Source organism: Manis pentadactyla, chromosome 6 (assembly GCF_030020395.1).
Source record: "Manis pentadactyla isolate mManPen7 chromosome 6, mManPen7.hap1, whole genome shotgun sequence".
NCBI classification, from domain to species: Eukaryota; Metazoa; Chordata; class Mammalia; order Pholidota; family Manidae; genus Manis; species Manis pentadactyla.
This window is the reverse complement of record NC_080024.1, coordinates 48,363,026-48,387,554: the sequence shown is the minus strand read 5'-3', so window position 1 is coordinate 48,387,554 and position 24,529 is coordinate 48,363,026. Positions and strand designations below refer to the sequence as shown.

Here is a 24,529-nt window from a genome sequence, read left to right as displayed (position 1 = left end):
TATCAAAAGATGGCTTCTAGTACAAAAATACATTTATTTTTGTATATTGACCTTATATCCTATAAATTTTCTAAATTCACATTTTAATAGTAATTTATGAATTCTATGTACATACTCATGTTCACTTGAAAATACATTTTTATTTTTTCCTTCCCAATCTTTGTGACTTTTTTGTTCTTCATGTACTGTTTTGGGCTGATAATGTTGGATAAAAATGATGAGAAGAGGCATCATTGCCTTATTTCTTAGCTTAATGGGAAAGCATTCATTATTTCACCATTAACAAGATCTTTACCTGATTAAGGTAGTTCCCATATATTTCTAGTTCAATGAGAGGTTATGTCAACAAATGGTTGTTGAATTTTGACAAATGCTTTCTCTGCATCTCTTGTGAGGATCACATATTTTTTTATCCTTCCATTAATTTTACTGACTTCTGAATGTTAAAATAACTGTGTATTTTGGGAATAAATTCCATTTGGTCATCTTATAATTCCTATATGTTACTAGACTCACTTTGCTAGTATTTTCAGAAGGGTTTCATAAGCAACATTTTCTGTAATTTTATTTTCTTAGAATGTCTTTGAAATATTGGGGTATCCATTTTATATTGATCTCATAAAATGAACTGGGTTCTTTCTTCCTTCTCTATTTTTGCATACAGTTTGTATAAGAGTGGTCTTATTTGTTCTTTAAATATTTAAAAGAATTCATGAGTGACAATAACTGGATTTTTCTTTTGAGTAAGGTTCTAATAATGAATTAAATTTCTTTAAAAGATGCAGTGCCATTCAGATATTCTATTTCTCATTATATCAATTTTGATAAGTTGATTTTATCAACTAACTTGCCCATTAGATCTAAGTTGCCAGAGTTTTGACATAAATTGTTCATAATATTTCTTACTGTTTTGTTATCTATAGGATCTATAGTGATATTTGCCATTTCATTCTTAATATTGAAAATTTGTGACTTCTGTGTTTATTGATCATTTCTTGCTAGACATTTATTAACCTTGATTAACCTTTTTAAAGAACCAAATTTTGGCTTTAATTTTCTCTATTATTCAATTTTCTATTTCTATTTTAATCTTTTTTTAACAGTCTTGAGATGGAAACATAGAGTGTCAACTTTAAATCTTTGTTCTTTTGATATATAAGCTTTAAGTTCGACCTGTAGGTATTCTTTTATCTGCAACCCATGCATGTGGTTCTGTTGTACTTTAGCATCAGTTAGAAATACTTTCTAATTTCCCTTGTGATTTCTTCTTTGGCCCTTAGTTATTTAGGAGCATGTTGGTTAGTTTTCAGAAGAAGCTCAAGTGGCCCAAGTGCCATTGTGAAAAGAGCTCTATCCATTTTCTCAGCCTCATTTCTTATGGGCAGGATGAGAGGTCTTCAAGGCCACAGGATGAAAAATGTATTCAAGAGATCATTAGCCAGTATTTTTCTAATTCCCTGCAGGCCAAGACTGGCTTGGTCTGGGTAGAACATTCACCAGGGTTCTCTGCTATCTGCTGTGGCCAGCACAGTCCCACCAAAGCTGAGACAGCTCAAAGTGGCCTTGGGGACCACCAAATAGCACTGGTAGGGGATTGTAGACCAGGCCCAGGTACCCACAGATTGCTGGGAAAATGATAGTCTATGTAGTCATGTTTTTATTACATTGTCCAAAAATTGTTACTTAAGCAGAAACAATAAACCAGCCATTAGAGTATGGTCTTTCAGGTAGAAAGACATCAAGTTTTGGAAGAAATTAGCCTGATTAAAAAAAGAATTTGAAGACCTTAAGTCCACTTTAATGAAAGTCAAACTTAAGAAAAAATTAGCAGAAATATCAGTAACTGGAGAACGCTATTAAATACCTGGGAAGCTCCAAATTTTTACTTGGGCTATGGAAATTTTCAAAGATAATAAATCTAAATATTTATAACAAGTTAATTTAATGTATGACAATATAAGAAAGATTCAGAACTTAGAATATGCCTCAAATAACATTTAATTTCAAGGGGCTACAACCAAAACTGCCTTCAAAATACATCACAAGGATGAAGAACAGCTGCAGATAGAATGAAAAGATGCTTTAGATAAATATCCTCATCTTCAGGGAAACACAAAGCTGCTTTCACAAGAAGCTTAAGAATGGAAAAGAAGAGGATTCAAGCACCAAAAGAAAAAATATTAGAAAAGTATAAAGTGACACTGAAAAAATTCAAAATGGTTAAGAAAATCATATCAAGCTTCAGTGTGAACATATTGGGATGAAAGATTAGGTTGCTGTTCTTTGAGAAGGCTGTTCTTAGATAGCAAGAACTTGGAATTGCATAAAATGAATGCATTAGAAAACAGACCATTTAGAAGTTCGATCCAAAGGAATTTTGAAGAAACCAATTGATACAGCTAACTTAAACACTTATTTAAGAACTTCTGGAGGAAACAGAAACCAAACAGTATATCAATAAGATAATGCAATTACTGGTCATATTAAAAGTCATCAAATCGATAAAGCTTAGCCACTGTCAGAAAGGGAGAGCAGAAATTTCAATTCCTTCCTCAACTGTACTGAGGAAATGAATTTTCACTAACTAACCATTTCAGAAAGAATTTATCCTGGAAAAATAAAAGAGAATGTTTACAAAGATTATGAAAAGATCAACCATGCATGTAAACAGCTGGACACCCATCAAATTCCAAATGCTTTCAGAAAAAGTCAAAAGAATCACCTGCTACTCCCAAAGACAGCTTTGCTGTCAGAGAGAAACCTTGTTAACTCAGAAAGTACAATGCATGCATGAGAAAAAAAATTACTGAAGAACTTAAATGCCTCAAAAAGTATACTTAATATGCCTGACAGTTCAAATGGGACATTAGCCTGGTGAGGACTACCAGGAAATCCTCTGGACAGCCAAGTCCCTGAGGAAGGAGAAACATCAGGCTGTGAAGGGTTCCAGGGCCCAGTGCCAGACTTGGACCAGATACCATGTCGCTAAGGTCAGGACAACAGAAGCCAGATTCCTCCATTTGGCCACCTTGCTCTCTCCATAGGCAGAGCTTTCCCTAGCCTTCCACACAGTGGCAAGGACTGGGGATTGTCCTGATGCAAGCCCCCTCTCCGCCCCATACAAACAGCTGCCGGTCCTGAATCCTTCCCCTCAGCCTCCCGTCAGAGCAATTCCAGAGGGAAATTCCTAAGAGGAAACCGAGGAGGAAACTTTCAGGAAGAATGTCCGCAGAGGGATTTCTCTGGCTTGGCGGATCCTCCACCAACAAGAAATGCCTCTACTCCATCTATGGGATTTCTGCCACACAATCTAGAAAGAAATGGTAGATCACCATTTGAGTTGATTCCATCTTCCAACGAATCTATGTCTGAAAATCCAGAGCCCAGGAAGATGGTTTTTTTGTATCTCTGCTGAAGGAATTGATTTTTTTTCTCCTCTAGTTTTATTGTCAATAGCAATTAGGTGATAATACAATAATAGCTCAAAATTTATTACAAATTTTAAGATAATATTTTACAACTGTAGGTTTAAAAAGGAATTTTAAAAGTGAATCACTTCCATTTTATTATATTTGTAGACTGTATAATTAACATGTCTTGCTATTGACAAGTTTAAGGAAATACACAGAAATGTAGCAAGGATTTTGTCTTCCAAAATAATCTTGAGTTTTTTCCCTTTGGTTTTATTGCTATTATTGTAGTGATTATACAATATGTCAGATGGAAACTTGATGGAATTATAATTCTTGTGATTGTGTTTTATAACTGCATATTATATAAATATGAATCTTATTAGTCAACTGTTTTTATCTTATTTGATTTCTAGATAGTGTAAGTATAGTTTGCTATTGCTGTTTAATACTATGTTCTATTGATCTGGAATCACACAAAAAATGTGTCTCTCTTAAAGTATTTTTTAATTTCCTCTTTAGTTCTACTACTGTAGGTAAGTGATATATATTTTTTATGGAAAAATAAAATATCCAACTGATGAATTATCCAATAGAGGAATGTACTGCAAAGTCAACTGTCAAATATGAATACAAATAGAACAAAATGGAATAATTCAAAATAGAAGACAATCTAAAAAAATTGTCAATCTGACCTTAGAATGCTTTATTTTGGGATATATAAGCTCATTAAATTTTCAGTAGTCTAAAATTTGTAGTCTACTTGCCAGTTGCAGAGTGCAATTTGACTATCGTGTTGAATTCCAAGGCTCACCAACACCATTTGAGTCTAGTGTGACGTATCCCTCTCTTCCTGAACACACCATCAACTTTTCTCACATGGATTTCTTTCTTCCTATAATCGCCACATCAGAAGGCCCATTTTCCCAACACTTTTTCCCTTTTTCCTCTTCTCCTCCCCTGACCACATAAAGCCATGTAAGGGTTCGTTATAATTCATATTCCTTTGATTATATTTCTTTTCCTGGGCTTTGTTTTAAGACTTTGATTCATAGATGATAAATCAAAAGACTTTTCTCTCTTATTCTTTTCACACACTAAACTGTTCTTCCTTCTCTTCTCTTAAATATGAGGAATTCTTTCATACCGCCAGACCAGGAGCTCCTACCCACTTCGCAGGTTCCTTCTTCCATACCACAGACTAAAATTCCTTTTAAGACCCATCAATACATTATAGGAGACCATTCAAATAGATGTACGTTTAAGTGGACTACTTAGATCTCAAGAAACCTCAGAAGGAAGTCTCTCATCACAATATATCTCAAGGTTAATTTTCTTAGAAAATTGGGCAAGCAAAATGCTGTTGGAAGCTGAAGGCAGGCTTACATGTAATGAATAACTCATTCTCAAGTATTTGAGAATTTACCCTGTTCTGCATTATTTCTTTTATGACATCCTTCTCCCACATTAGCATTTTATTATCATTGACCAATTCAATTGTGCTTTATAAAACTATTCAAAATTACAAAACTGAAGCTGTGCAAATGACCCCGAGTTGGATGATGTCGGTTAAGTTGCTTAACTTCTCTGAGCTTCAGCTTCCTCATTTATGAATTAGAAATCATAATGTCTACCCACCTCCCAGGATTGTCTTGAGGCTCAAAAGGAATAGCATTATCCCTCTTACACATCTGATCCAGCCACATCAACTGCCATTCCCCGGTAGTTATTAAACCTCCTGGCCTTTAGAAATATTCTGCCTGAGCTTCCTTCTCCCTCCACCTTCTTGCCACAGCACAATGCCCCAATCACTTGCAAAGGCCACGTTCAAATGTAACCTTCTCTGGCAAATGTTCCTTCACTTACCCCTCCAGCAGTAGTAATCGCCCTCACAGAGCTTCCGTGTATCATATACAGATCTCAAGTAAATCTTGAATCATAATACGACTGTCTGTTTCCATGTCTGCATCTTTTACTGAGTTTGTTAATTTCATAAGAATGAGCAAGTCTCTTAATTCCCTTTGTATATACCACCTCTCATGTTCCCAGGGCCTACCACAGTGCTTGACAAGAATTTGACCTTCAATAATTATTTGTTGACTGTAAAAATTGTGTCTTTAGTCCTAATACAAAGAGATGTCTAAATCAACCTGCTGACTAATAAGAGCATAGCCCATTGTATAGAAATTCAAGCAATATGGGTACTAATTCTACCACTATAGCTTGCGCTTGTCATAGCTATCAGAAAATCAAGATACTATTTCAGTAGGATATCTTGCCAGATCAGGAACTTTTGACAGACCCCATAGGAGTCTGTTGGATTATGTTAACTTGCTGTTGATCTATTTGCATTTCAGCAACTAGGTTCTCCTTTACTAATAATTCAGCTGCATTAATTTTTCCGTATTCAGTGTAATGAGTATTCTCTCTGTAACCTCACTATTTGGGGTTTGAAATAGGAGATTCATGTTAAAACCAACAAGAATTTGTGGTTGCATGGCTTTCAGTATACCAGGAATGGAGTTCACATTTTTAATATGCGTCAATTCATGTTGTCTGTATACCTCTACTGGATCATATCTGAAATAAGTGTTCTGAAATCTAGGTATTCATCATCAGCCATAAAGTAAATAAGTTAAATTATCATTTATTTCTGGGTAATAAGTAAGCTGAGGGTGATGTGTTCCATCTTTTGATGGAATGCAAATTTACCATTAAAAGACAAATTCTTCACTTCCAAAGTTTGAATAGGGTGGTGCTTTAAAAAGCATTCCATCTGGTTAAATTTAGGGTGCTGAAAAAAGCCCACTATAAGAATATTCTCTGGCTCTGGACCCATAACATTTTTACTTGATTATGAACTGGATTCATTTTCATTTACTTGAAGCACTTCCACATCACTATTTTTTTCCTCCTGTAACAAGGAAAAGTTGTCACCATACATGTTAACTTTGGTAATATTGTCTTCTCTGAATAATGCATTTCAGATGCATTATTGCCAGTAAGAGAAAAGCTTGTCTGTACTGGCTGATGTTGTTAGAGGATGTTTCTAAAGGGTTTACTTGCATATTTTTCTTTTCCACATCTACTGGGCCTTTTCTTCTCATTCTCCTTTTCTTTCCTACCCCACCACCTGCTCCCTGAGTCTTGTCCTGTCAAGGTTCAAGCAACAGTCTTTCCTATCTCAGCTGTTATAATGGTCTGCACAACCCTCAGCTCAGGAGTCTTACTCACCATACAGATGAAATTAATGAATTAAAGGAATGAATGAGCAACCAACAAATGTACCCACAGCCCAATCCCTCCCACCTTCCAAGGACAAGTCACTAAGGTTGTTGGTCTGCCTCTCTTGTGCAGAGTTCAAAGAGTCTGTGGGCAAAACCCACACAAACTATGGAGGGCAAGAATGAGACGAAAGCTAAAATGAACGAAAACTATGAAAATGTCTACCTTAATCAACAGTCCTGCCAGGAAATTCAGTACATTTCTGAAGGCCAACCAATCAGTACAAATGTAGGGGCTCTCCAACAAGAGAAAATGAAGATATTCTCAAGTCCATCAAAATACAGAGAAATAAATTGGGACCTATTTTAGAGTTATAATGGAGTTTAGAGATGACTCTGTCTGCAAGGCTGGAAACCTATCCTGACTCAGGCACCAATGTCTTTCAATATCAAGGCAATACTTAAATATTTAATTAAATTTTCAAATAGCCTGGATTGATATTATGGTCTAGCATTGCCAGGCTATAAAAGCCAGCTATGCCTTCTTTATTGTGTCCTGTGGAAAGGCTGTATGATTGTGAAAACCCCAAGTGACATTTGCATCAAAATAGTTGTTCCTGTCTTGATCCATTCATGTAACAAATGTTGGCTGTGTGTTTACTGTATGTGGGCACTATGCTCTCTGGTGAGGTTATGGTAAAGCTACATTAGATGTGGTCCCTGCTCTCATAGAGCTAATCATGTTAAATAGTCCTTACAGTGTATTGGGCACTGTTCTAAGAGCCTGGGACAGAGGCTGAGTGAGGGCAGAGACAGAGGTGAATGGGATTCCAGTGGTCAACCTACTGTCCTGGGAAAAAAGCAAGTTCTCACAGAGCTAATCATGTTAAATAGTTCTTACAGTGTATTGGGCACTGTTCTAAGTACTTTACATATGTACTAACCTATTAAATCCTCACAACCCTATTAGAATTATTGCATTCATTATTTTACAGTTAAGGACAAAGAGGCATGGGAAATAACAATGTCACAAAGCTAGATATGTGTTAGAACTGACCTTTGAACAGAGGTCATTTGGCCCCATCATCCATGCTCCGGAGCACTAGTCCTTACCACCTTGAAAGGAATGGCAGACATTAAACCAATAGTCATAGATGGGGCAGGGGACTTTCAAGGAATTTATACTTTACCCTGAAGGCTGAATATAAATTAATCTGGCATCAAGGATGAGCTTTCTAGTAGGTATCAGTGTGTGAAATCTCTTTCATAGGAGGAAGTTTGATGAGTGTGGGGAGACAAATGACACCAAAGTGCTTGGAAAGCAGAGAGTAAGGAATAGAGTGGTATAAGGTGAGGATGAAGGAGCAGAAGCCAGCTCTAGTGGAGCGTCAGAGCATTAAAGTCACACTAGTCTTAAGTCTAAGTACAATAACAAGCCATTGAAAATTTTAAGTTGATGAGTGACTGTAGGGAAAATGGAAGCTCCATGGCCAGGATGCTCACCTGATCCTAATCAAATCTACCCATTGTATAAGTGTGATCATGTAATACTTAGCCTACAGCACAGGTGCATGCTTATAACCCCTTTGGCAAAAAGCCATTACTTTAGGTATTGCTATAAAGAGTTCCTGGTACTAAGAGCAGAGCCTAGAGAAGAGAGTATGAGGGCAGGAGAGAGGTGAGCAGAGGCTGGAGGCGAGGTCAGAGCCTGGGGCAGAGGCTGAGTGAGGGCAGAGACAGAGGTGAACGGGATTCCGGGGCTCAACCTACCGTCCTGAGAGTAAAGCTCAGTACGAGGCTCTCTTTACCCCTGACATTTTGTTTTTCAGTCTAAAGGAGTCCAGAGTGAACTTGCCCAGGGCTGAAACCCTCAGGCAAGACATCGACAAAAGAGTTACTTTTGAAAGTCATTCAGGCTGCCATGTGGAAAAAGACCCAAGTGGGTGTAGGGTACCAGTTACACAGTCCTTGCAGTGGTCTAGATAAAAACTGATAGTAATTTTCTCATGAAGCCCCAAATTACCAAATCCAAATTACCTGTCTCTATTGACCAGAAATAAGAAATCTTATTCTATATATTCTCTCTTCTAACTTAAGTAGATTGTTTTTCAGGTCTCAAATTTAGCTGCTAGGCAGCTAAGTTGCACAGGCCAGAAAGTCAGTAAGAAAGTTCCTCATTAGAAATTGATGCATTACCTATATTTCACTTTTCTCTGCTACCTTCCCTTTCGTGTGATTCATTTACAGATATGGATGCTTAGAGAAGATAAAAACAAAAGACTTCAATTTCCACCCAAGATTTCTAGGCTTGGAGGACACTAAATAAAATTATTTTATCAGGCAAGTCAGGAAGAGCCAAAAACTGCTGCAACATAGAGAGTCATTATGGTATCATGGAAGAAGACTGGATTTGGGAACCACAAAAACTTGTCACTTTCTAGGTTTGTGACATTGGCCAAGTTACCAAGCCCCCTTTGTCTTAGTTTCTCAATACATAAAATGGAGATCTTAAAATTCACCTTATAGTGTGGCTGTAGCAATTATGAACAATATGTATTACTTACCTGGAAATGTTAGTTGCTCAGTAAATACAACTTACTATTGGATTCAACTCTTTGTTATTGACTGGCTCTCTGGAGGCATAGACCATCCACTATTTCTTAAGGCTGTTTTATGGACCAAGTGTTATGACAGATGCTTAGAGTCAACTAAACAGTACAATAAATGAATTCAGGGAATATGGTAGAAAGTGATTGTAGCTATTGCCTATTTCCTCCTTTTGAACAAAATGCTAATTTTGTTGTGGGAGAGAGAATTTGCCCAGCCCCAGGATGAATAGTGACCATGTAACTCAATCGTGAGAACCCCATTTCCCTTTGCCAGTAACAGGCGAGAAAGGCATGCAACCCCATCCTGGCCAATGAGATTTAAGTCAACGTAGCCTTGGGAGCCTTCTAGGAACAATTGTCTTTCTTCCTTGATAAGAGACACTGAAGGAGAGGCAGGCCTCTCTTCCCCAGCCATTTCCTGCTTTACAATGATGCTCAGAGCTGCAACACTTCATCTTGAGATTATGAAGGAAGATGCTGTCAGCTTATTGAGTATGACAAAGCAGGAGGAATGAAGGAGTCCACATCTTTGGTGATGTCACTGACTACAAAGCCAACCTGAGACTACCTGCTAAAGACTTGTCATTCACTAGCAAGTTATGAGTATTTGAATAGAAGCCTGAAGACAATGAGTGTATTTGGAAGCAGGCAACAGAAACAGTATTCATTAATAACTGTTATTAAATATGTACCCAGCCAACCTCCACATCTTAAAGAGAATCTGCCTTTCCTCTATTGAAAAGACGTAAGAACCAAAGAGTGTAGGGGCAAGACAAGAAGTTGCATCACCTGCGTGAATTATTCTGTCATTCTATTCATGGCTACCATGCTGCTCCCTCAACGGGTGAAGAAGTAAAGGCCCTTTGCCAGAAGCAACACCCTCCAGTGCTTCCAGAGGGAATTAAACTCCTGTCTGCAACTAAGAGCTGCATTTCAAGAAAGAAACTGGCTGTACACTGGCCAGTATTTTTCCAGAAAAAAATTTGCTTACTGCAAAAGAGAGGGCTATACCCTCAAAACCTTACAGAATTCTCAAGATTTGGCCACCCTAATAAATTTAATATTATTTCCATTTTTTTCAGGGTATTGCTGAGACAAAACTGTCTGGTGGTTTATCTTGTTTGTTTTATCCTTAAATAAAGTGTAAGTGAACATCCAATAGAATTTGACAGTTTCCTTCCGTGAGTGTGCTGCAAAAACTGCAACATTTCCATAGGAATGTGATTAACGTCAAGCTTTGGAGCCAATGGTGCTGCTCTCCTGCTGCCTCTCCACCTGCCCACTGCCAGGTGAGCATATACAGCCGCGGCTCCTTCCCTCTGACTGCCAGATGATGCTTTCCTGCTGATCTGTCCACGTGCTTGGTGGTATCTGCGTAAGATCTCACCACCTGTTAAGAACTGGCCCCTCAACACTTTCTTTCACGTGTATTCTTTACTTTGGACATGATTTTTAATAAAGGCTCCATAGAAGAAGTATCCTTTCCCCTCGGAGTTCAATAAGAGAATTCAATTCCCATTGAGAATAGCAGTCAACAAAGAGGGTAATCAAGACTGACCATGGATTTTTGTATTACAACAAATTATGATTCCTTGCTTTACCATTTCACCTTCAAAATTTAATCTATGTGATAAGCCAAGGAGTTATTTTTATTATTATTATTATTATTATTATTGTATGATGAATTTGAGACTCTGAAAGCTTAATCCACAGGCTCAAGCCTCACAGTGAGCTAAGACTAGAACTCAGGTTTCTTTTTTTACCTCTCAACTCCATGCTTCCTCACTTGCTCTAAACAAAACAATACGAAAAACAAACAAAAAATAACTTAGGGCTTTCTTTAGTTAAGATGCAGGAAAGAAAATTGCCGCAAGAGAAACTCAGAATGGTCATAGTGAGGAACAAACAACGATGTCTTTCATGCAGAGAAAAAGAAAAAAAAACAGGCATAAAACATGATGAAGACACTGGGTATGAGTTGTGAGATCCACTGTCTCACCTGAAACCAAGAATGAATTTGATGCTGTCCCTTCCCACCATGAAAACTGCTGTCCTGTGCAAACCAGCATTTTGCCAGCCAGCTGAGATGGGGCAGAAACAATTGGTCTGCAGTCAGCCAGAAAGAAAAACAGCAGCCAAAGTGCATAGTGTTATTTTTCCCACACTGAATGAGGCATTAACTTCCAAGTCTCTGACCCTTTAAATCTGCATGACAATAATTAATGGGAGAAAGATAACTAATATTTAGGTTTGCACTCAAAACTCCAACTCATAAGAGCACAGCTTACATAAGAAGACACAAGAGTCTCACCATTTCTTGCATTTGTTTCCAGCAGGTGAAGCATTAATTTCTTTTTCACTATGCTTGAGCTCCTACCTATTCTAGCAATGCTGTCACATGCTGTGTGAGAGCAAATGGCTGGGGGATCTGCGTGAGGAAAAAAAACTTCAGCTATGGGGATTTATTCATTATCTGTTAGGGGCTCTGGCCTTCAGTCAAGTGCAAAGTCTCTTCAATCATCTTCCTAAATAATCTGTGCTGTGCATTTTCCTAACCATTGTCTTGAGCATTGGCAACCCTTCGATAGTTGGACAGCATACATTTAAAGATATCAGTTCCCTTCTCTTGGTTCAAAATTCCTCCTTTGCAAAAACAATAGCTAGATTGAACCAGATCAGTGGTTGCCATAATCAAAATCATCTGATTAGAATCTTTTTAAAATGCAACCCCCCAGCCTCTTTTACCCCCAACTCCCTTGTTTCCTGAATATGAGGGTCTAAAGAGGACTCTGAATTTTTAAGAAGTCTCCCTGGCAAATATGATGCCCAACTCAAGCTGAGAGCCACTGGATTACTTAATTAATATTGATATTCTTTTACACAGGGTAGTTATAGCTTACAAAATATAAAAATAGTTGCTTACATGTGTGTAGTGCTTTGTACATATGTCACCATTTGATACTTATAATGACCCCTGAGATAGACAGGGCAGGTGTTATTGTTTTCATTTCATTTTTTTTCAGATTCCATTTAACTGTACTCAGCAGTTAAAATAATTACAGTAATAATTTAATGCTTTCCTCTGTGAAGCACTGTGCTAAGTATGTTACAAGTTTTTATCTTATGTTAACATATTTACCCCCATTTTATACTTAGAAACCTGAAGTTTAAAAGAGGTCACACAGTGAATGATGGTACAAAACCAGAACTCACACCCAAGTCTGTGTTTCCAGAATCCATATGCTTAACCAGTTTGCTGAATATAGAGGTTAAGTGATTTGTTCAAAATAATCTGGCTACTAAGCACTGATTTTGACCTATAATTTCTGTTTCCTTTTATATTATAAATATCTAAATATAAAAATATCTATTGGAGATACTCTATCTATAACAACAAGCCTCTGTAGAGAGAAAAGAATCCATTATTTTAATTTCAAATAACTCAGAAGGAACTTTAAAAAGAATGCCCCCTAATAGAGAATGAGTCCAAAGTCCTTCCATGTCTGTTAATGAACTATATTAATTATTTTCAAACATGTAAAATGCAAATGATCATTTTTGATTTTTGAAGAAATAGATGTTTTTCAGCTTTCAAGGAAGTGTTCACAGAATCACAGTATGCCCAAAAGAAAAGCACAGGTCAAGAGGGAAGCTAACAGAATATGCACACTTTAAAAAATAAGTGAATGAGTATAATTCTGAGCACTACTAGACTTCTACATCCAGGGCTGACATTAAAAAAGACAAAATGGCCAAGCACTAACGGTACCAAGAGCTGCGGCCAAGAACCTATGGACTATAAACAGTACTGGTGGTCTTGAAATCTATTATTTGGGAAACTACAGCATCTCCTCTAAGGTTTACAGGAAAGAACCAGTGTCTTATTTAGCATTTGCATGTTCATCAAATACACTACAGTTATCATCCTAGCTAAAAGATGTCACAGCTCAAACCCTTCATTTAAAAAAGGAAGAAAGAAAAAAAAGTGAAAAAAAAGCAGCTTAGCAATTATTCTCCATGGGAAAAATGACTATAAAATAAGTGCACCTCATAAATTATTTGCAGTCATGTCTATATTAGAATGAAATAAGATCTTTCAGAGGCTAACACACCTGTGCCATGGATAATTGCCCTCATTCACAAATAATAAGTGGTCTACCAGATGTTTAGCCCCACACAGACATATGTAAGGCAAAGCAGTAGGAGAGGGTGTCTTAGCTCAGAGAGGATCTTTTTCATCCTTTTCAAGCTCTCATGCTGGGTCAGCAGCTTATTTACTAAGGTAGCCAAAATCATAGAGGATTCCCACTGTTAAATACCAATGTTTCATTTCAGTTATTAAACTTACAGGTAGAGAAACGCCCAAGGATTCAGAAACCAAAAGTCAGAATTAGACGGCAGCATTTCTTTTGTTTCCTTTTTAATTTGAACAGATGCAAACTTAATAAAGATTTTCTTAAATGTCAAGGGTCTTATCAACATAAAAACAGTATTGCAAAGCCAAATAGAACTTCAATTGTATGACTGGAAACAACTTTCTGTACCCAATGAATGTGATTCCACTTTGGAGAATAAATTTTGATTGGTTCTTTATCCACCATTCTTATTTTTTGTAATATTCAATGTACCAAAAGGCACCATCTAAAATAAAGGCTGAGCTAGTTGTTGTTAAAATACTGTCAGGGAGTATTATAGGTGGGCTATCTGGTGTTCAGCAGTGGCCTAGGGATAATTGGTGGTGAATATAGAATATGATTTCACATGTTACCTTGTTGGAGAACAAGTATATGTTCAGAACAGGTAAAACATTGAGTTTAAATGGTGTGACAGTATGATGAATAATATATAACTGTTTGATGGCTACATCCAAAAGATAAATAATATTTAATTATATTCCTAAGCTCACTTGCCTTTGCAAGTAGAATTATAAAAGCATAATAAACTCTATGTTTTAAGCATGCCAGTGGGCTATCAAGATCAGTATAACATCTCTCTCATTAATATTAGAGGTGATGTTATATAAAGATGGTATTACCTTTCATGGAGACAAACCCAAAAGAGCATAGCAGTTCGATCCTCAGGCATACAGAGCTGGTGTTAATAATAATAATACAACCACGGTATTGACATCTAGCATTCTTTCCTCTCTTCACCTGCTTCCAGCCATACTTCACCATACACACACAAACACACACACTCACACATGACTGCAGTAGGACATTCCATACTTCTACACGACTATCCTGCTCGGACAGAGTTACAGTCCTGGAGTGGGCACCTGATTTTAACTAGAGCAGCCAGAATCCTTGAAAAAAAGTTAGCCCCACCTCCTTCGAGGAGCCATGGGCTAAAGGCCAAAGATGTGGAAGAACCACGCCAGCGGGGAGACGGTGTGAAACAAGAGGCCGAAAGCCGCAGTGGTGAGAGATGGAGTGCGCCCGGAGGCACGCCTGGTCTCTGGCTCCACTGCTCCAATGACACTGCTAACTCCCTGTCCTCCCGCAGCTTAGTTGTGCAAATTGTACTTGGAGTCCATGAAAAAATAATGTACTTTTTTTCGGCCTAAGGTAGTTTGATTTCTGTAGCTTAAAATCAAAGAGACCTTATATTAAGCATATGTTGATATAAGTAAACTTTAAACTTTTCTTTCAAAATTAAGGTTGAATCACAACCTAAAATCCTACTACAATATGAGCATAGACTGAACTAAACTGAGCTTGGTGCATTGAGCGAAAGAAGCAGCGAGCATCAGCAGGGGGAACAGATTTTGCAAGTGAGATGACAGATAGTTTTGTCAAGGGTGAATGAGGTGAAGCCCAGAAAACACCAGAGTACTGCCAGAAGCAGTAAGCGTTTGCAGTGAACACCGAAGAAGGGGAGGAACATGGTGAAAGTGGCGCCTTCGAAGAATTACAGGGGAAGGACTCAAGAGAAGCAGCAACAGGAGACTCACGTAAGGATCTTTCTATAAGACTTATGGTTCTGGGACTAAGGAGAAAACCCAGAGTTCATATTTCATAAGAATAATTGACTAGGAAAAGATGTGAGAGCTAATACTCATTCAGTGCCCAGTACATGGCAATCAAGGTTTTAAATTAATATTTTTGCATTTAAAGGCATAATGTACATCTATGCATATATATATATATATACTATATTCACATTTTAATCTTCACAACTACCTTATATGCTGATATATATAGTACCTGAGAAACTGAGGCTTAGACATAGTACATTAAAATTCAAATATACATATATATATACATATATACATACTTATTATATATGTAGACTAGACTCAAAAAATACACATCTAACCTATTTCATGATGCCTTTCATGAACCTTAATTAAATTCAGAAAACAAAGAAGAAGCAACAGCCCACATAAAAATGGAAACAGCCTGAAGGCAGTTGGAAATATCATCTAAATAATCTTCCTTAAAATAGCATATGATTTCAGACCAATATACTTTGCGCACATCAGAGATACATGAGAAAACAACAAATAGGTAAGGTCACAAAGTGGTTAAAACATTTGGACAAGTGGAAAACCAAGAAAAAAAATAATAGCATTTGAGGAATCCAATAGTGGAGGACAGGGAAGTACCTGGGTTTATGTCAGCTTACTGAGACCAGGAATTCTGTCTGTTTGGCTCAGCCCTATAACCCCAAGATTTAACAAAATTCATGTCACATAATATTTCAATCAGTATTTTTCAATTTTGAATTGGAAAAGACTTTGAAGACTCTTTGTAAATCCCAGAGGTCTTAAAATAGAAGAAAGAGAACTTGATAAAATCTGTATGGACACCTTGAAATATGGAGTGGACAGGAAAGTCACAGTAGAAGGGAAGAGATCCAAACAAGGCATGAATCCTGGAGAAGTACCCTTGTCATCATTTTGAAGAGTTCTGCATGTTAAAGAAGAAACCAGGTCCTCGTTCCTCTTACAAAAGCTGTAAGAAGCAAGCACTGGAATGATGGATTTTTCAAGCTTCTTTCATATTTCTACCCATCATATTTATACTTGGTAATTTCAGGTGCTCCCTGCTCATGGAAAAGCTCTTTTCAGATGCCAGCTTCAGGCAAACAGTCGTTGGATAAGCCTTTTGTTTACTTTGTTTGGTTTTTGTTGTTTTTTTGTTCTTCGAGTGGATCATCCTACCACTCAGAGACCACAGTCTGCCTCAGATGATAAACTGATGGCTTCTCAATAATAATCTCATATTAACTCCACTTTCTAGTCGTGGAACTTGGGGAAGTCAATCGCTGCCTTAGAGTTTGTGATAAGATAAAGCAAAGACACAGTTTTTTGTTTGTTTTAGAGGTGAAGGACAGTCTTAAATACTTCTTTCTAATCTAAGTATGTTAAAGCATTGTAGCTTGTTCTGCATTTTATGTGATTCAACTAGACCTGCAGCAAAAGCCAACAGCAAAAATGTGGGAATAACTCTGCTGGACCTAATTCATAAAGTTGTAAATAATATTCAATATATTTAGTTGTTTTCAGAGAAAAATTTTAGCACTGGTTAAGTTTTTACATATGTAGTATTATAAAGCCTAGAACTCCCCTCCAAAAACAAATTAATAAAATCAAGCTCTTAGATCGATGTGGGATTGAGAAGATAGAAATGTCACGCATTGCTTGGTCTGCAAGCCCTCAGAGACCCGGGGGCACCTCCAGAATCTTTTAGGTTCCTGGAACCTCAAATTCTAAGCACAAATACTAAGTAAAATATAAAGTTCTTTATCAACTGACACTATTAACTAAAAAGAGTCCACTTGAATTTTTATTCTGGGTCCTTATATTACTTAAAATAGCGATTCTCAAATATTGGCATGTATCAGAATCAGCTGGAGGCTTGTTAAAATACAGATTCTCAGGCCCCAGTCCTAGAGTGCCCAACTGAGATCTGAGGCAGAACCCTGGATGTGTGTATCTAACAATTCCCAGGTGATGTTGGTGCTGGTCCAGAGGCCACACTTCAAGAATTAAATAATAATTATTAACTGTTTCTTCAATAGGGTCTACAGTAGGCAGAATAATGTCCCCTTAAAGAAGGCTGCATCCTAAATCCCTGAAACCTGTGGATATATTATGTTACAAGGTAAAGTGTAGTTATTTTTGCAAAAGGAATTAAAGTTGCTAGTCAGTTGTTCTTGAGATGGAGATATTATCCTGGATTATCCAGATGAGTCAAAGGTTATCACAAGGGTACTTAAATGTGGGAGAGGGTGGTAGAAGGGTCAGTGTTAGATATGATGCAGTGTTCTCCCCACCCTCTTCTAAATCTTATGAAATGAACTTCTGGGTCAGCTGAGAATAAGATGATATCTATTGTTGACACAAGCCCCCGAAAATTTTCATTTCAAAGCCTTAAATGCTGGGAAACAATTGTTCAGACCAGCTACTCCCAACCAATTAAAGTCTTGTCACTATATTCATTCCAGAATTCCCAGGACACCAGGAATTAATGAAACCGTTTCTTAAACAACTAAAATTCAAGAAGCATAATCAATATTTTGGAGGACTTTGAGATCTACAATGAATAAATGTTTTTAAATAGTGTTTGCAGAGTCAGGTTCATTTAAGATAATAACAATTATGAAGACCCAAGTTTCAGGCTGAAGATTAAATGTGAAACTCAAAGAAGTCTTATGTGAAAGTTAAAGCAACACTTTAATTTTCCTTGCCTAGTCCATTTCACATCTTCAGTAGTCACTTTCCAAAACTTTACTGCCTATTTAAAAACTTCTCTGTAAATACTGGGCAGAAACCCACACATGGGAACAGCATGCAGAACTCTTTGAAAACATGCCCAAAAATTCATCCCCTGCTACTCAAACAAGTTGGAGAGGGTTCAGAGAAAAATCTAGAATATTAACTTTAGGAGGGAAACTTAAAGATGCTTGAGTTTTTTCATCTGGGAGGAAATACAAGTGAAAAGGGAATCTTGAAATGGTTTTAATGCAGAGGTTTGCCACTGTGGTATGTAAGCAGCTCACCTCCGGCACTTGTTAACAGGCTTATTACTAGACCCCAGGCCCACAGAGACTGACTTAGTGGTTCTGAATTGGGCCCCAGGAACGAGTATTTCTGTTAAGCACCCTGATGATGCTATTGCATGTGGTTCTTGGACCACACTTGTTGAAAAACAAGTCGAGAAACTTACTAAGTAAGTATAAGAGGAACCCACACAGCTGTTCTGAATCTCTGCCATAAAACAAGTGAAATCCATTTAAACTACATGAGACCGATTCCAGAATGAAAAAAGAACCCCCTGACAGCGAGTTCCTTGTTAAAGATGACACAACAAAGCAGCTGTGTGACAGCAACAGGGCAAGGATTACTGTTGGAGGAAAGAGTAAACAACGCTTTCTCTTGAGGAGTGTATAGTCTAAGGTGGTGGTACTCGCAGCATGAGGAACTTGCTAAAAATGCAAATCTTGGGTCCACTCCAGATCTACTGAAACAGAAATTCTAGGTTTGGGGTCCAAAATCAGTTTTACCAAGCCCACAGGTGATTCTGACAACTAAATTGCAAGAATCACTGGTCAGAGGGAAGGAAACAACCAGCAATAAAGAAGTTACACAAGTAAGACATGTGGTGTGGTGGACAAAGGAGTGTTCTTAGATCCTGCCTTGCATAATAGCTGACTGAGCCTGGTTAAGTTATTTAGTCATGCTGCACTCCAGTTTCTTTATCTGGGTGGCTAGAGCTGCTTCACTTACTTTGTTAGAAAAATAAGGAAAATCAAATGAAACAGGGTATGTGAAAACACTCTGAAACCTCTAAATAAATGTACTTATCATTAGGATAATTATATACACAGTCTCAGGGGCTGAGCTGGACAGAATCATTCATTGTACAAACATTTATAGAACACTTACCACATGCCAATCATATTTTTTCTGTGCTGGATATAAAAATAGATGACTTCTGCCATCCAATAATCCATTGTTTGGAGCTGATCATGAAACACCTCGGGTGGAGGAACAGGACTACCAGAATTTTGAAAAAGAGAGTAATCCATTTTGGAGAGGAGCAATGAGTTGTAAACTCCACAGTAAATCTAAAATCCCAAGAGTAGAGGCCTTGTTTTAGTCAATACTATATCCCCACAGCCTAGATCAATGCCTGGCACATGGAAGTTACTTAAATAGGTTAGGAGCCACGTGCACGTGTGGGATGCATGTGCAGGTCCATGCAGTCTAACAGAATGACCTGAAGGTTGAGTGCACAAGCAAGTATCTTTAATGAAAGTAATGATTCCACTTAAAGGGAATGAGAAATGAATATAATTAGGGAAGAGACATGAAGGGTGTTGAAACACTATAATGGAGTTTGTTACAATATTTAAAACAATAACAAGAAAGAACTAGTGTTAAATTTTCTGAGCAGGTGTTATTTTTAAATCACCTCTTTTGGAAGGCCTTACACACAGGCACAGACAGGAAAGCGTAGGCCTCATCTGAAAAACAGGTTACTTCCTTGGGGTCTTTACAAAATGTACATGCTGGAATTGCCTTTCCAGTCCTTATTTCATTAATTCCATATTTACTGAATGAATAAATTAATTAATTGATTCCAATTAACCAAGAAACCTTCGGCATTGTGGGGTTTTTGTTGTTGTTTTTTCTTCACCTCTGGAATAACAGCAGTGGGCTATTTTGGGCCCTTTCACCCAGCAAAACAATGATGCATCATCATTAGCAGAAAGCAGTGGGTAGCCCTTAAATTTAAAAACAACAAAACAAACAAACCCTGTTTTCAATTGCTAATCGAAGTTAGTGAGCCCAGATGGAAAGCCTCAAGGACAACTTTTGTTTGCCAGCTTGTCTGCAAATGTGGAGGATCGAGAATAGTTAAAGGAGTGTCACTTGTAAAGTTTCCCTTTTGCAAATAATGAAGGGTGTCTGTCTCTTGAATTGATGGCTGAACACATTCCATCCACCAGTGAGTGATTAGAGACACATGTAATTAGTGGTCCACATTCCAAAAAGAAGATGAAACTCATTAATAAATCATTAGACATTGTGAATTTTTATTTTTCCACTTCCTGCTACCACCCACTTACTGGTGGCAAAGTATTCTCTAGCTATTATTTTTAACATGCAGAGTATGTATTTGAAAGATTCTGGATCCTTTTAATTAATCAGGCATTGAGACCACACAACTAAGGAATTATTAATAATGTTAATTGTGAGGAATTGCTTTTTTTCTCCCCAAAGTGGGAGTTTTGAGGCATCTTGCTAATTTTTCAAATAGTTTTTCTTTTTTAAGCAGGGTCCATTTTTTATTAATTTGGCTTAGAAACTCATATTTTTATATGTTAAAATTAAGCAGTTCTAAATTATAGGTAGAGCCACATAATTGAAATGCTTGTCTAGACGCCCAGTGCACTCTGGGATAGCTGGCTCTTCACACCAAGGAAATGGCTTTCAGCTTTTCTTCAAATCCTGAATCAGACTCCCCAGCCGACTCAAAGCACGCAGAAGAGCAGAGTACGGGGACCTCTCTAGCTGAGCTGCCGGTTTTTCACCTGGTTCTAATTCTTCGCCTCACTTCAGTCAACCCGTCTGCAATGTACTGTCACCTGCCTCTCAGCGCACAGATGCTTCCCCCATACCACTGCCTGAGTACTTTTCAGGTGCCTTTTGAGAGCAAATGCTCCTCCGTGCCCCTCCCCCTCTCCTCAAGCTTCCTCTCTAACTCCATTTAGGATACAATATGTGCTACTGTCCGTCCTATTGAAAAGGAAATGAAAACCCCAAACCATGAGGATTTCCCTTCTTGACTACTTACCAGGAAGCCGAAAGTAATTCCTCAGCCCTTCTTACTCTTATTTTCTGGACAATGACGTTTTTCTCTGACCAGTTTCATTTTTACCCAACTATAGCTTTGTTTTATATCTGCAGATAGATACATGGTGTCAGACTTAGTCACCAAATTTCATGTTAGGAAAATTACCATAACAAGGATTTAACTCTTAAAAATGGCAATTGTACAGAGTTTTGAGGTTCAGGAGGATGAGAAAGGTAAGAAAGGGGCGATGCGCTCTGCCCTGAAGGTCACAACCCATTGTTTTTAATATTTTGAAAAATGCATGCATCCCTTTGTTGAATCATTGAAATAGAAATACAGGCAGAACAACTTGAGTGAGTTTACAGTGAGGTCAAGTATGCCAGTCAGCATCCACCTGGGTGCCTATGGTCAGGGTTGTTCATAATACATTGCTGAAATCTGCCTGGAAACATTTGGATCCATCCCATACAACTGTGCCTTCCATTCTTCTATTGCACCCTTGTGTACAATTGCCCTCTGCCTGTCGACATCACTGAAGTTCACCAGAAAACTAAAAAGAGCTATCCCAAGTATTCCTCACATTCTTTTTTCTATTATTTAATTTCTTCTTCTTTTGTTACTGAAGCTTGTCATATCCTTATACCTTTTAAACAATTAATATACAAGAAGCATGTAAAAGAGGGGCTGGCAAATTTAGAAAGCACTCTTATTGCCTGTATTGGTACTGAGCTCGTAAACCCTTGTGTTATCAAAGCCAGGCTCATAACAGATGTGTGCAATAAATTATGGAAAAAAAATACAACATGACTTCTTACTACTTTTCACAACTTTCAAAGCACCACTTAAACACAAAGCTCTTTTGAAAATTAAAAAAAAGGAAAAATGAAGAATTTGACCAAGCATGAAGTTTTCACCCTCAAATTTGCCTTTCTTTCTTCTTTCCTTCCTTCCTTCTTTTCTTCCTTCCTTTCCTTTTTTTCTTTCTTTCTCTGTCACTGTCTTCTTTCACTGCATTTTTAAAAATTGGGACTATATTTTTATACCTTGCACTCATAAATTGTGAAGTTTTTAAAAATCATGTAAACTCAAGCAGTACATCTTTTTCACTTCTCCTCTAGTCAGTCACTGGGAAAACAAGAGAATGAAGACTATGTGGAACTATCACCTGCAAGGTGATGTAATCTAATAAATGTCTTCCTCCAAGAAAGATCTCCTAATACCATCAAAATAATTAAATCAAGTAGCCAAAAATGATGTGGATGAGGTCTGCTATCGGCACTGATATAGAATAAGCTTTCAAATGACTTTTACATACAGATATGTTGTTAAAATTATCAAACTGATATGGCAGTTCTATACACATTCTCCAGGAAGAAGGTTTAAAGAGATGTTGAGGAAAATCCATCTTTCCTGTGAAGAACCATTCTTAAGTCATCCCAGACTCTTGGTAGAAGATTGCCTGGACTCTCTGAGTAACCTGTTTTAATACTCAGCCCCTTCTCACTGTCATAAAATTTTTCCAGATAATGCATAGACTCTTTAGGCTATCAGAAAACTCACTTGTAATTCTGCCATCTGTGGAATAAGAAAACAACCAAGAGGACTTGATATTCTTTGATCTTCTTATTATTCATTATTCTTTCTCTTCCCATATTCATTATTTTTCCCAGAAGTCATCACCTTCCGTCATAGACATAATCCATCAATTGTTGGTTAAAATCCCTTAGACACTCTTCTGAATTGTTCCACATGTTCTAAATCTTTGCATCTCAAAGTATGGTTCTCTTACTTTCCACATCAGCGTCATCTGGGCAAACTCACAGGCCAACAGAATTGGAACTTGAATTTTCACAAGATCCTCTGATGATGCATTCATATATATACTGAAATTTGGGAAACACTTATCTAGACATCATTTAAACATCTGAAACTCAGAACTATACTGTAATCACTTTGAATAAAGTAGGAACCATGAAATTTCCATTCTTGTTCTTATTATTATTGTTTGGGGGAAGTTTTATGGTGCAATCTAAGATTGCTGAGGCATGATTCACTTCATTCTTTGTAAGTCTGCTTACTTTTAGGGCTTTTTGTTTGTCTTTAATGTCATTAGCTACTTTTCTACTACAGTTTATAAGTCACCCAGATTTCTGGGATCACATCATCCTAACTATTACATTTTTTTAATTGAAGTATGATTGATATACAACATTATATTGGTATCAGTTGTATAATATAGTGATTCAACAATCATACACATTGTGAAATACTCACCATGACAAGTATAAGTTACTTTCTGTCCCTATATACAGAGACATTATCACCTATTAAATGAATCTCCTAGTATTAAAATTTGTTTGCCTACAATGAAGAATAGGAGGAAATTATTCATCTTTTCAACAGCTTCTGTTTGAGGAATGTAGGCCCAGCTTTTTGTACTCTATATTTTTCCTCTGACAAAGGAAAGGTATACTGTGAAGACCCAACTTTCTTGAAAACCAGAATATACTGGAAAGTTGCCTTAGAGGTTGAGTCAAGAATCACTTGTCTGCTCACCTTCTTTGTGGGTGATGAGGTGGCCTTTATTTAAAGCTTTTCCTTCCCGATACTGAGCCCCTCTTTACATCTTACTATCCATTTCTTTCACCCTAAAATTCTACCCCTAAATATCTTCCCCACATACGTCCACAATTAGCACATGTCAGAGCATCATCCTGTAAAAGAATAAGAAGGTTGTTATAGAGGCTGATAAGAAATTCAACATGAATTTTTTTTCCATAGTTTTGTTTTTCTTATAATTCCTTCCTTTGTACCAGAATTTTACAACCAAGCCATTTGTCAACATAACCATATTTATCTTTCATCTGTTTGGGGTCATGAATTCACAAATGCAAAACAGTTAATCATTTTGTCAGTATGGACAAATCGTGCATAATAATCCACCAAAATGGTGCATTTGGGACCCCAGGGTCTGTGTTCACTCATTTGCCTATACAAACATGGGGGTGTGTTTCATTTAAGCTTCACTTAGCAGTAACCTTTTTTTTTACTTCTTTCAGCAGTACATGTTGCGGATTTCTCCTGATGTGTGAAAATTTTCACAGCTGTATGCAAGACACATTCATCTAACTAAAGAGGTTTATTTAATCCCTATTGGACTAAAGTGAGGAGAAAGGAAAATAGAAACTCGATTTTCCCTGCTCTGTGAGAACAAGACTGAGAATTCTATAGTATCACTTGCTCTAGAGAGAAAGACCAGGTAATTCATATATCCATGAGAGTTCCTGCTAAAGCTGATATTTAAAGATGGAAAAAAAATAATTGTAGTGGTACACTTAAAACAACTTATAACTTTAATTTTTAGATGTACTAACCGATAAGTAGTATGTTGAATAAATATGATGCTAAGCTGATTACTCTATTAGACCAATTTGTAGTACAAAATAACATTAGGTTCCCTGAGAACTTCAGAAGAAATG

At 37.2% G+C, this 24,529-nt stretch overlaps 1 long non-coding RNA gene across 1 annotated transcript; it reads left to right on the top strand.

Annotated features, from left to right (window-relative positions):
- Positions 1 to 11,526: 11,526 nt before the first annotated feature.
- On the top strand, positions 11,527 to 24,476 carry LOC118920096 (uncharacterized). Its single transcript, XR_008998236.1, has 4 exons — positions 11,527 to 11,579; positions 17,269 to 17,356; positions 22,436 to 22,522; positions 24,110 to 24,476. It is a non-coding gene; the product is annotated as an uncharacterized LOC118920096 (long non-coding RNA).
- Positions 24,477 to 24,529: the final 53 nt, after the last annotated feature.